This window comes from Heteronotia binoei, chromosome 1 (genome assembly GCF_032191835.1).
Source record: "Heteronotia binoei isolate CCM8104 ecotype False Entrance Well chromosome 1, APGP_CSIRO_Hbin_v1, whole genome shotgun sequence".
NCBI classification, from domain to species: domain Eukaryota; kingdom Metazoa; phylum Chordata; class Lepidosauria; order Squamata; family Gekkonidae; genus Heteronotia; species Heteronotia binoei.
In genome coordinates this window covers 67,166,881-67,180,325 of record NC_083223.1, presented here as the reverse complement: position 1 = coordinate 67,180,325, position 13,445 = coordinate 67,166,881, and positions in this window count along the sequence as shown.

Genomic DNA, 13,445 nt, shown 5'->3' with positions numbered 1-13,445 from the left:
GGGTAGGAAAGGTGGTGAATTAAGCGGAACTCGCCCACCACCTTCTTGGGAATGACCCCCAAGGGAGACACCCGTAAATTGAGGACTGGTAGATCCTTGAAAGGGCCTAATACTCGACCCTCAACACATTCCTTCCTAATTTTTTCCCACACAATGTGCCCCAAACTTTTGACTGAATGCAAATTAGAACATAAATACGAAGTCCAGGGACCCTGATATGGAATTTTGAACCCCTTGGTGAAGCCTTCCCATAAGTACTGCCCTTCCACCTGGTTGGGATAATCATGTAATAGGTCCTTAAAAACCGTCAGACATATGGGGCTGGGCCCCTTTTCCAGCCTGCGGCCCTGACCCGCCACCACCTGTCCGCTTGCCGGTCCCCTTGGGCTTGGCCCTATTATAGGCTGTAAAGGTGTGGGGGACCCCACGCAGTGGGCACTTGTGCTTGTACTTGCACACTTTTCTTGCACATGTCCCCTGGGAGGTGAACTCCCAACAAAGCAATCATGACTGAACCGACTGCCCTGCGGTGGCGCAGGTACCTGACGGATTGGAAGACTTATGTACTATGTGTCCACTGTCAGAATGGTCCCCCACATTCGGCTTTGCAGGGGCCATAAACTGCAACCATAGTTGCTGATTAATTTGGTCCCAGGGAAGCCCTGGATTAACTGCTGCCCTCATCCAGAATTCCTCATCATACTGGAGCCATGCCCATCCACTAAAATCAGTATACACCCTATAAATGATGTCAGAGTACTGAAAAAGAGGGGCAGCCCACCATGGCTGTGCCTGTGCGATAACTTCAGTATATATGAGGAATCGCGGTAGCCAATTGGCCCATGTCCTATCCACTTCTCTTCAGCTTCTCCTTGTCCTTCTCATCCAACTCATCTTTAGATTTCTTCTCCAGCTTCCTGTAAAGGAGACTAACGATATCTATGTACTCCCCCTTAAGGATCTCGTCCCTGATTGCCACCGTAAGGTGGTTGCCCAGCGGCATAGCTGGGTCCCCAAAGGGTATGGCGTGAAAAGAACAGCGCTGTATGAAACAAGGGATGTCGTGGAAATCCCCCAGTTCCCCACTGTACCGCCGGCCAAGCTGATGACAAAGAGGGGGCCTGTTGCCAGGCCCAGGGCCATCCACCATGTGTCTGCTGCGATATCACTACTGCTGCCATCCCACTCTGGCCATACTGAGCCGCTAGCATGTTCCAAGGGAGCCAACCGCCTGTTGAGGTTTGTGTTGGCATGTTGGCTGGGGAGGGCAGTGCTGTGCCAGTCGGTGGCTGGCCCATAAAAAGGCCTGCCTCCCTGGTGCCCATCATGTGTGAAGTGGATGGCATTATGGGTCCCTGGACGCTTGCCCCTGGGACTGGTCCCCACAGCCCCCACAGCCTGGCCAACCCCTGTTGTTGTGTTAATGTCCTACCATCACCTTTCGTGGGCACCACTGCTACGGCCTCTGGTTCCTCCATCTGGTCCTCGTCCATTGGATTAGCCCCACCGACTCTGCTGGTGCTTTCACCGGTATCCTGTAGGGCAGAAAGGCAGGCAAGCACCTCTTGATACCGTGACTGCCCATCCAGTGCCCATTATCCCCCCAAACTTCCTCTGGCCGCCAGACACCCTCTTTGCCTCTTTCAGAGCTCCCAGCTGGTTTTCCACATCTGCATATCCTTGCCTTCCTCAGGTAGGGGCTGGGCCGAACTGGGCCTCTTAACCGGCCTCTTCATCAGCTGCTTCCCTTTAGGGAGACCCTGCCCCTTTTTTGGTGCCATTGCTATCCCCCTTTGAACTAAGTATGGCCTACTTTAGTAGGGCTGAAGTGCCACTATGGGCCGGGCTAAGGACCTCAAGGGTACCCCTTACTGAGCGTAGGAAGCTCCCACCCTCTTCCAGCCCAACCCCCATTTTCACGACCAAGGACCCTGGGGGGTCTCTAAAACTACCCCCAAAAGTACTCGGCAGTCCCCTCCATCTTCACCGGGGCTTATGGCCACGCAGAGGGGTCTAGCCTGCTGGCTGCATAGGCCACCGATGACTGCCACGGCCATCCAACCACCATGACTGATTTTGATGATGACGCAACCGCCGCCGCTGAGTTGCCACTGCTGCAAATGCCACCACAGAGTTCACCACCCCTGCAACTGCCACCACACTTCCTGGCCTCTGACGTGTTGCTGATGACGTCCTATGCCTCTCGGCTGCTGAATGATTTGCTGTCATCCTACCCAGCCCAAGAGCGGCATTGAACTGCACCATAGGGGGCGGGGCTGGCTCCTTAAAGCCTGTGCCCACCCCCTGAGCCCCCGGATGGCTGAGAAGGAACCATCGCCTCATCTTCATCGGGGGGGGGGAAGATGGCCCCCGGCCTTATTAGCCAATCCTACTGATTGACTGGGAGGGGACCGAATTCTTTGTATAGAAAGATAAATATGTATGCACTTTTCAACACAACCAGGCTAGAAGGAGACTCTCCCCCCCATTTGCTGCATCATTATGCATCTCTCTTTGCCTTGACATTAAGGTTAGTAAATACAGTTCTTACAAGATCTATGAAACTAAGGGGGAATCCTGTGCCACGCTCTTTAATTCCATCCTTCCTTCCAGTGGGACAGCCTAACGGGGGGGTGCGGGGGGGGAGGCACCTAAGAAAATGTGTAGAATGTTATCTCAAGTGAACCAAGGAATACCACAACTTCACCACCACTTCTGCAGCTGTCTGAAATCTGGAAGGAGACTTGTTAACCAGCTTACTTCTAAGCCAAATGCAGGAGGGGGATGTAGCAATTCCCCCATGCTCAGCAGACCCACAAACTTGTTGGGGACAACAGCATTCAGATAGCCACAGCCCCCAGCTTCCAGGCCTGGACTGGCTGTCCTTGCTTTTTCCACTTAGTTTTTTCCCCTCTCTCTAGCTCTTTGGGTGACCTCTGTGGTGGTGAGAAGAGCTTGCAAGCCTGCCTATTTCCCCCTTTTATCTCCACTTCACACATGGCAGAAATAGTCGCCCACCTATGGGTATTGCTTAGAGGCTGACTGAGGTTCTGATGCCACAAACACTTTAGAGTAAGCCTGCATAAGGTTCCTCCTCAACCTCCAGGAGCCACACAATATGTGTGAAAGAGCCACATGTGGTTCCTGAGCCACAGTTTGGCCACCACTGCCCTGTTTAGAGCCATACCAATCTAATCAGACCCAAAAGAAGAAAACTCTTACAGCCAATTAATTCCCAAAATTTCTGCTCAGCCCAGAAGCAAACAGCTAATCCCATACCGTAGGTAAAGGGATAGTGGGTGGGGCAGACAGGCACATGAGGTTTAAATAAACTGTTATTCAGCCCCAGTGATTGGCTTTGGCTGCTCAGCATGCCTAAGCATTTGGTGCCTTCCCTTTGAAAATCATGTAGTACCAAAGAACAGTTTCTTCTAAAGGCAGGAACTGACCTTTCATGAGTCATCTGGCTCAGTACAAAAACCAATTTCATATCTACAAAAAAACTTAGAAAACAGTGCTCAGTGCCTCTCTCCTTAACTAACTAAAACAGAAGGTGTTGGAAACTCAATATAGCAATTCCATCATATGTAGTTGGACTGCACAAACATAAAAATATATGTTCTGTAGCATATTTACTCAGCAGTAATTCCCACAAAGTTTAATCGCACTTACTCCATAGTAATATTACATAACATTACAGTTTTAGCAAATGCGGGGGGGGGGGGGCGAGGAGAATGTAAATGTGTAGGACAGAAAATCTTGCACAGTCCTGTCTGCTTCCTGAATTTAGCTTGGGTTTTAATGTTTCATATTATTCCATATCTCTTGTACTGACTAACATATAATCAACAACTATAGAAGCTAATTCTTGTAGAAACTGAAATAGCATAAGGTCAGCAGAGGACTGAGACTCAGTCCAGCTCTAATGCCGCAACATACAGAACCTGTTTTGGAAAATGCAATCAAAATACAATTCATGGGATGAAAAATCGGGCTGAGAGTTTTAGCTCAGGACTGCACCTAGACTTTTTCATAAGTGGTGCTACCTTGTTTTCAGGAAATTAAAGAATTTAATGGAAAATCAGTAACTTTCTCATAACCAACCATCCGGCTGCAAAGCCTGAATATCTTTGTGTAGTTAGTGTCTTTGTACTGTTAGTATCATACATATAAGTTGAATAGAAATTATTTTAGCACCCTTCATGTATTAATACTGATTTGTTTAGAAAACCTCTTTACATCTTTAAGCACCTTGCCATATTTGTAGTAGTCCCAGAGTTTTTAAAACACTGATGCTTTAAAGTGCAAAACAAGAGCATTTATTATTTAAATAGAAGCTCTAATGTCACAAAATGAAAAAAAAAAGGCAGTTTAGGTATCTATCTGACAAGGAATTCACAGACGCCATGAATGGACTGAAGTAAGTATTTATTAATTATGTTAAAGGCTGAACTCCAGTCAGTAAAATATTTGCAGAATTAGTTCAAGCACACAAAGAGGCTACTGATAGGTTTGCCAGCATTTGGGCAATCCCATCCTGGCTCCAAGTGCAATACACTTCATAGCCACTCTTTGCTGGCTTTGCCTGCACATCAAAAATGTACACAGAAGATGCCAATCAAGGCCATTCCTCAGTCAGCATGAAGATTCCAGTGTTAGTACTGAGAGAGTTCCCTTCTCCTGAAGTGTTTGGGTTGGTCACCTCTCCCTATATTAAGATACCTCAAGCTGCTTGCCAATCTAAATAGCACAACATTCAGCCCACATTAAATATGTCACCTTAGTTAGAGTCTTACCAGTTTACTCTGAGAAGGCCTATTTCAGTCTATCCCTCTTTACTATCTCTGATGTCTACCCGTATTACAGTGGGATGGCACCAAAATGCCTCCCAGCAAAAAGGCATACAGAGAAATGCATGCTGGATATAAATAGCCAGCCCAAGAGCTCTTTTGATTATCTGGCAAACATCAGGCCATTCTTTCAGTCCCCCTGTCTAATGTCTTCCATATTGAAAGTGAGGTGATACCAAAAAACAGCTGCCTGAAAAGGTACTTGCCACTTGAAGGAGGAAAAAAACATAGATGAGGAAATCAGTGTTTGATGTGGAATAATTCATCCAGTAGGCCAATTACACCTCCAATTCCAAATATTTAGTTTATTTCTGGTAAATTTCAAACAAATATGTGACACATGGCATAATTGATGGTTGCCATGATGATCCATTTAAAAAAAAAAATCAGACCCTACCAAAATGTCACAAGATAGTGACTGAAAACATTTAAATTTCTGAGATCTTTTCACTGGGCTGGATGTTAATCACAAAACCACAAAAAGAGGGGGGAAAGGGAAAAAACGTTTAGGGCAAGACAAAAGCAATCTGCAGTTTATAGCATTCTGAAGATGAGGATTTATTAGCACTTTTTGATCTCCATCACAAACAGCAGATAGAATTTGGGCTTTTCCTTTGCTTTCCCTTTTTTTTTCTTTCCCTCATCCCCCTTTTCTGTGTCACTCTGGTTGGTCCTAATAAAAAGTTATTACATTACTTTTTATTTTTACAGATACATCCATTGAATTTGACATAAACAACCAAATTTTTCTTTCACAGATATTACCATTTGAATAAAATCCAGCCATACTGTAAGAATGTTTGGTTTAGGGTGTTTGCACCTACTACATATTCATTCCACCTTATATTTTTTTTTAAAAAAACATACCGTATTTCATTCTAATAGAAATTATTACAATAATATGCATGTAATTATAGACTTGCTGTTTTGACAGATCTTTTTGCTTCAAATATCTACAATGAGTCAAGGTAATTTTCCTTTGGCAGCACTTTACTTTACTGTTTTATATTTCATTCTAAAAAAAATATTAAAATAATCTGTATGTAACTATAGACTTGTGTTGCTGTTTTGATGAATCTTTTTGCTTCACATATCTGCAGTGAATCAAGGTAATCTCCTTTTGGCAGCGCTTTACTGTAGGTATGCAGTACCTTTTTAGTTGCCAATGATTTTTCTAAATGCCTGAACAGGTATAATCCACTGACTTACTTTATAGTTCATTGGTTTCCTGCTATGACAAAGCAGCATGCCAATAAACAACTTTATTCAGACAGCCTGGTCTGCTGCAAACAACCAGGAGTTCAGCAGCAAAAACTGCATTTAAAATCAGATCATGGGCTGCAAGAATTTAAAAAGAACTCAGTGTTGCTTATGAATACAAACAAAGATAAATGGGTTTTACCAACTGGTAAGCGTATTTCACAAGAAGCTACTACTACTATTTTCATGTCATGGTTCTACTTAATATCAAGTTGAGTTGGCAATTCTATACAAAAAACCTGAGTGACTGGCCCTACTTATGTAGATGGCAATGCCATGGGAGTGGGACAAACCCATGGCATTTTCTGAACTTTTTTTTTTTTTGCAAGGGCAGGAGGCACTGAAAAGGAAAAGGAATTAGGATTGTTAGAATACTTGTTCCATGTCTGCAGTCCTGTGTGCACTTCTTTGTATTCCATCTTACATTGCGGGTCCAAGAAGTGGAAGCTTCTAGGAGGCAAAGAAGAGAAAGATGGAGAAACTCTGGAATAATATAAAAGAATTTAGAACCATATTAAAGTATATGAGAGGTAAAATCCCTTTAATATTTACAGAGGAAGTACAGCGATTATTTCATATTTCTCACTCTGCTGTTTCAATCCCCAAATCCCTGTTTTGATTTTACCTCCCACTTTTATTTATTGACATACTTATATCCCACATTTCCTCTTGGCACAAGGCAGTCATGTGAATTGGACTCATAATTCCATATTTTTTGCTCTAGTTTCCTTGCACCATATTATTCCTGTAAAATATATGTATTTTAAAACATTATTTGTGCATCGGTATGTCACCAGTATCCATTTTGCACGTAAATTATGTACATTATATAATTGTATATTCTATACATTTAGGGTTGCCAAGTCCTATTCAAGAAATATCTGGGGATTTTGGGGGTGGAGCCAGGAGCAAGTTTGTGAAAAGCATAATTGAACTCCAAAGGGAGTTCTGGCCATCACATTTAAAAGGACTCCACACCTTTTAAATGCCTTTCCTTCATTGAAAATCATGAAAGGTAGGGGCTCCTTCTTTTGGGGCTCATAAAATTGGACCCCCTGGTCCAGTTCTTTTGAAACTTGAAGCATATTTTGAAGAGAGGCACCTGATGCTTTACTGACAATTTGGTGCATCTAGCTCAAAAGCAGCCCCCCCTACAGCCCTCGATACCTACAGATCAATTCACCATTATACCCTATGGGAATTGGTCTCCATAGGGAATAATGGAGTACCCAGCAAACAGGGGGAGGGCCTCCAAACCAGGGGATCCGCTGCTCCCACCTGGGGATTGGTAACCTTATATACATTCCATGTACACCCATTAAAATGCATACACTATACAATTGAATCTTGATGATGCACATACTTCTGAATCTTCAAAACCACAGCAAAAAATGGAGACCAAAAGTTGCCGGACAATACAGAAACAAAGAAAATTTTGTTGTTCTCTAATGAAATATTTCCATTTAGGCTCTGTCAATGCCCTATTAAATTCACTCCTTTGCAGAACTGGGACCGGAATAAAATTTATTTATTTATTTATTTATTTATTTATTTATTTATTTATTTATTTATTTATTTATTTATTTATTTCGTAACTTATATCCCGCCCTTCCCACAAGTGGCTCAGGGCGGCTTACAACAAATAATAAAACAATAAAATCGGAACAAATTAATACATTTAAATTCAAACATTTAAAACCTAAAAACCTTAAAATTTTACATTTTACATTAAAACTGTGCAGTATAATCACAAAAATCTAAGATCTAGAAAGCTACATTTGTCTAGTCAGGCGTAGGCTAACCGGAAGAGGGTCGTCTTACAGGCCCTGTGGAACTGAGTAAGATCCCGCAGGGCCCTCACCTCTTCCGGTAGCTGGTTCCACCACATAGGGGCCGTTGTGGAAAAGGCCCTGTCTCTAGTTGTTTTGAGGCGCACTTCCTTGGGCCCGGGGATGGTGAGAAGATTTTGAGTCCCAGACCTCAGTACTCTCTGGGGAACGTGTGGGGAGAGACGGTCCCTCAGGTAGGCAGGTCCCAGGCCATATAGGGTTTTAAAGGTAATGACCAGCACCTTTAAACTCAGTATATTATTGGAAGCCAGTGCAGAGCCCGAAGACCCGGCCGAATGTGCCCCCATCTTGGGAGGCCCAATAACAGCCGGGCCGCGGCATTCTGCACCAGCTGCAATTTCCGGGTCCGGCACAGGGGCAGCCCCATGTAGAGGGCATTGCAGTAATCCAACCTCAAGGTGACCGTAGCATGGATCACTGTTGCTAGGTCGTCAGGGTCCAGGAAGAGGGCCAACTGCCTTGCCCGTCTAAGATGAAAAAACGCGGACTTGGCAGTGGTCGCTATCTGGGCCTCCATATTTAGGGACAGCTCCAGTAGCACCCCCAAGCTTTTGACCCTGTCCGCCGGCCTCAGCGGGACACCGCCAAAAGCTGGCAGGGGGATTTCCCCCCCCCCCGGCCCCCGACGGCCCAAACAAAGGACCTCTGTCTTTGCAGGATTCAATGTCAGTCCACTCAGTCTGAGCCACTCGGCCACAGCCTGTAATGCCCGATCTAAGTTATCTGGAGCGCAGACCGGTCAGCCGTCCATAAGCAGATAGAGCTGGGTGTCATCAGCATACTGGTGGCACCCCAGCCCATACCTTCAGGCAATCTGGGCAAGAGGTCGCATATAGATGTTAAATAACATCGGGGAGAGAACCGCTCCCTGGGGCACCCCACAGTCGAGTGAGCGCCTCCGGGATAGTTCCCCCCCAATCGCGACCCTTTGTCCCCGACCTTCAAGGAAAGAGGAAAGCCACTGCAAGGCCAACCCCTGAATCCCTGCGTCGGCGAGGCAGCAAGTCAGCAACCGATGGTCGACCGTATCGAACGCCGCCGATAGGTCCAACAGCATCAGCACTGCCGAGCCACCCCGATCCAGATGCCGTTGGAGGTCATCTACTAGGGCGACCAACACCGTCTCCGTCCCATGACCTGGGCGGAAGCCGGACTGAAGTGGGTCAAGGATGGAAGCGTCCTCCAGGAAAGTCTGTAGCTGCCTCGCCACTACCCTCTCAATGAGTTTGCCCAAAAAGGGCAAGTTTGAGACCGGCCTATAGTGTGCCAATTGGGCTGGGTCTAGAGATGGTTTTTTTAGGAGGGGACGGACCACAGCCTCTTTGAGTGGCGCTGGAAAAAGCCCTTCCGTTAGGGCTCTGTTTATGATATCCCGTATAGGATATCTGAGATCCCCCTGGCAAGATTTAATAAGCCAGGAAGGGCATGGGTCCAGTTTACAAGCTGTTGGGTGGGCAGATGAGAGGATCCTGTCGACTTCCTCCAGCTCTTTCATGTTCAGGAGATTTCACAACTGTATATAATCTAAGGCAGTGGCTTCCTAAATGGGCAGTACCAACCGCTGGAAGGTGGTAGGATTACCTAGGGGGTGCTAAGAAGCAAGGAGATGTCACAGGGCACTGGAGAAATGGAAAAACCTCCTTGGAGGTTTTTAAACAGAGGCTAGATGGCCATCTGACAGTGATGAAGATCCTGTGAATTTGGGGTAGGTATTTGTGGGTTTACTGCATTGTGCAGGGGGTTGGACTAGATGACCCTGGAGGTCGCTTCCAATTCTATGATTCTATGAATCTAAGCCAAATTCCCCTCAATGAGAGGCTGGGGAATTAAAGTGGTGGGCAACTTTAAGTTTGGGCTACTATGGCTCAGCTGGATTCAGAACCTATGTATATAGGAGATGAACACCAGAACTTCCCTCCAAAAATGAGGAGGATGTTTGATAAAATATAAATGGTTTTTATTATAAAAATCAGTCAAGCATACAAGGAAATAAATTCATTCAACACTCATACAGACCTAAGAAAATTAGAAGGAAATTGATAGGGGTAATATGAAGGGGAAACACAGGCAAAGTGATACTTTACCTATCATAGTCTTCAGTTGAAGCTCCAATAGCGACAAAAAAAGGGAAGGAGGAGCAAGACACAGCCAGCGTATCTTACTATTGGGGACCTGAAACTGGTTTTGGGGGTGAATCTGTACAGCAGGGTAGGAATACTGTCAGATGCACACCTGAAAAGCCATGGGTTAGACCTTTTAAGGACTACCATGTACCCTCAGGGGGTTGAGGTCAGATGACCTGTGACACAAGGATTAGGTGGGCTATGATGCTAGGACATGTGGTATGTGACCTCAAAAAGAAGGGGAGTCTCCATGGTGATGTTTGGAAAGTAACCGGGGTTAATGGGCTTAGCATAACTGAACAAACTTATCTAATGTGACAATATAGGGCCGAATTGTTATCTAAAGTGACACCCAACCTACACAGTGGTGTTGATTTCTGAGTTGGGCTTGGTCTTTGTCGTTGACTCATCTTGGCTGGTACAGTCTTTTGTCTGATGTTCAGCTTGGAATGGCTGGCAAGATGTACATGGAGATAAGCTTGATTGCTTTATAGAAATGTCCAGGTTGCACATTGAGTATGTGGGTCTCCCGCTTCGCTCTTATGGTGTCCTGAGGATGTGGGAAGATGATCGCAGATACTGTTAGCCCTTGTAATGGCTTCAATCCGGAGGGCCGAAAACCGCATAGCTGGAGAGCTCATGGCAGCTGTGCAATCTCCTGTTCCGCAGAGCCGGGGACTTACATATGATAGCAGGCTGGGAGTCCTTCTTGCTGGGTTAGGGCCTGTCTGTGGGAGCATTGCCTTGAGGACTGAGGCTCAAACAGCTCACATAGGCCTGGCAGGAAGCTGGCAACTTGGCCTATGCCTGAGTGTAGATGTGTGTGAGAACTAGGAGCCAAGGCATTCTGGCAACTAGATTAGAAAACACTATGTGTGTATAGAATGGAGATGTGGCTTTGGCTCACAGATGGGCCCTTTTGACCACATTGTTCACTTATTTATGATTGACCAGGTTATGGCACCACGCGGGCAAGTTTGTGCCACTTCATAATGCTGAAAACTGGTGAAAACTATCAGAATTTGTAGCAAATATGCCACCAGGGCTCTAGTCATGCCAGAATACTGTGTTTTGAGAAACAGTCATCAGTGTGTTTTTGTCTTTTTGTCATCATTCACATTTTTGCTGGTAAATCCTGAAAGATGATTCCTCTCAGCAACAATTCATTGCAAAGATTCATAGATGCAGTGACTGAAAATGTGGAAAATATATTGCGCATCATACTAAGGACAAGAAGTATTCACAACTCTTAAACTGGGGATTAAATTTTTTTCTGTCCCTTTTCAAATAAGACACAAGGCTGGATTGGCTGTATGGAACAATAGCCATTAGGGGTGTGCATTTGGTATATCCAAGCTGAAAAAATAGTCTGAAAATACTGGTATTTTCTGGCCATTCTTTCAGCCAGATATAGATATCTGTGTCAAAAACCCCTAGTCCAAGGGATTTGTGGTAAGGGTAAATAGAACACAAAATTATAAAAAACCCTGGGGTATGAATCCACACCAGTCTGGTAGCTGTCACCACCCAAACAACCAGAAGCCAAGGGGCAAGCCTCCAACCTTTCTGGGATTTAACAAGAAAGTCAGTCTTTCAAGGTAGGCCATCTGCAGAATGAGTTTCTCCAAATGATTAACCTGGTAGATATACACTTAGGTATATCTAGGTACTGGAATTAAATTGAAGCCACTACATGTGATCACATGTGGAATTTAAGATTAGGGACACGTGGTGATCATTATCTCCTGAAGTGATAAGACTATTGTGTAAACATATAGGGCTCAATGTAATAATACAGGGGAGGATGCACTATTTCTGGAGGCAGCAATGGAACTAACCAATGTCACACCAGAAAATCTCAGCAGGGTTTTCAAATTTTTGGCAGAAATACGAGCAGTAGAAGCCCAGCAGAACACTCAAAAGTGCATGGTGGGCAGGCACTTTTGTTAGCCCACCTGAACCAAGGCCAGCCCAGTTCATGGAAGCCCAGTAATGTTGAGCTGCCATTTGCTAAAATGGCATTGGGTTCTGCTGCTGGGTACTAGTAAGTTGGCACTAGGCTCTGCTGATGGGCAGTCACCACTGCACTGGTTCTGCTGTCCTGCAACCCACTGCCCTTGCTTGGATTCTGCGCTTGATATCAGTCCTCTTGGACTGGCATTTAGAAGAAAAAGAAGAAGACTGCAGATTTATACCCCACCCTTCTCTCTGAATCAAAGACTCAGAGCGGGTTACAATCTCCTGTATCTTCTCCCCCCACAACAGACACCCTGTGAGGTGGGTGGGGCTGAGAGGGCTCTCACAGCAGCTGCCCTTTCAAGCTGCCATTTACCACAATGCCATAGGGTGCTGCTGCTGGGCGCTAGTAGGTTGGCAATGGGCTCTGCTGATGGGCAGCCACTACTGCACTGGTTCTGCTGTCCTACAACCCTGCTTCCCCATTACTTGGATTCTGTGCTTGACATCAGTCTTATTGAACTGGCTTGGCATTTGCCACTGGTACTAGTGTCTGCTGCTGGGCTCTAATAGGTTGGCATTGGGTTCTGCTACTGGGCACCAGTAGGCTGGCATTGAGTTCTGCTGTTAGGCACTAGTACATTGCACTGGTTCTGCTGACACAACAGGCCAAATCAAACTATCACCTCCAAAAGCATTCTTTTGAGAAAACACTTCTTTCTCCAAAAGTAGTAATCAGAAATCAGCCATCCTGATTTACTAAAACACTGTCCATCATATTTCATATATGTATATTTGTATAACTGGAGAGCTAGTACGATTGATTTTGTTGTGGTTTCATCAATTTTTATGTATGTATGCACCGTCAAGTCACAAGCAACATTGTGACCCCAGCAAGGGGCTTTCAAGGCAAGTGAGAAGCACTGGTGGTTTGTCATTGCCTTCCTGTGTAAAGTCTTCATTGGTGGCCCCCCATCCAAGTATTTATTTATTTATTAAATCTGATTTTTATACTGCCCATTTCTTGTAAACAGGGCTTGGGGTGATGTACAACAATAAATAAACAATATATCATATAGGTTTAAACATTACAATTACAATAAAATAACAGTCAAATTTAGTCACGTGGCAATCTAAATTTCCAGTTTTGCTAGCATCTTGCAGGAGGTGAATGGGAGCACCAGCCAGATGAGCACCGTCACTGTCCTCAACAGAACACCTGGTGGAACATATCTGCTTTACATGTCCTGTGGAACTACATCAAGTTTCACAAAGCACAGATGTTACTCAGCAGTGAGTTCCATCAGGTTGGGGCCAGGGCACTAAAAGTCCTGGCCCTGTTGAGGGCAGCCAAATATCTCTTGAGCTGGGGACCACAAACAAGGTCTTATTGGCAGAGCATGATG